This window comes from Nomascus leucogenys, chromosome 18 (genome assembly GCF_006542625.1).
Source record: "Nomascus leucogenys isolate Asia chromosome 18, Asia_NLE_v1, whole genome shotgun sequence".
NCBI lineage: Eukaryota > Metazoa > Chordata > Mammalia > Primates > Hylobatidae > Nomascus > Nomascus leucogenys.
The window spans coordinates 44,387,936-44,388,269 of NC_044398.1; positions in this window are offsets into that span (position 1 = coordinate 44,387,936).

The window sequence follows — 334 nt, forward strand, 5'->3', positions numbered from 1 at the left end:
GAGCCAAGATTGTGCCATTGCACTCCATCCTGGGCAACAAGAGCGAAATTCCATCTCAAAAAAAAAAAGAAAAAATTAGCAAAAAAATAAGCCGTATTGATTAGGAAGTGTGGGGTGACAGATAACTTGGTTTTTTCATTTTTACTTAGTTTTTTCTAGAGCTACAAGTTTATAGTTTGGCCCAGGAAGACTCCTAAAATATGAAAGAAAAAGTAATACAGATTTTAAAGTTGTGCCATTGTAATGTCATAAAACTAAATAACATTCAAATTTTGATCATGTAATGCTACTACTAGTAAAAATAAGTATAATCAATATAAAGTTGTGTAAAGAT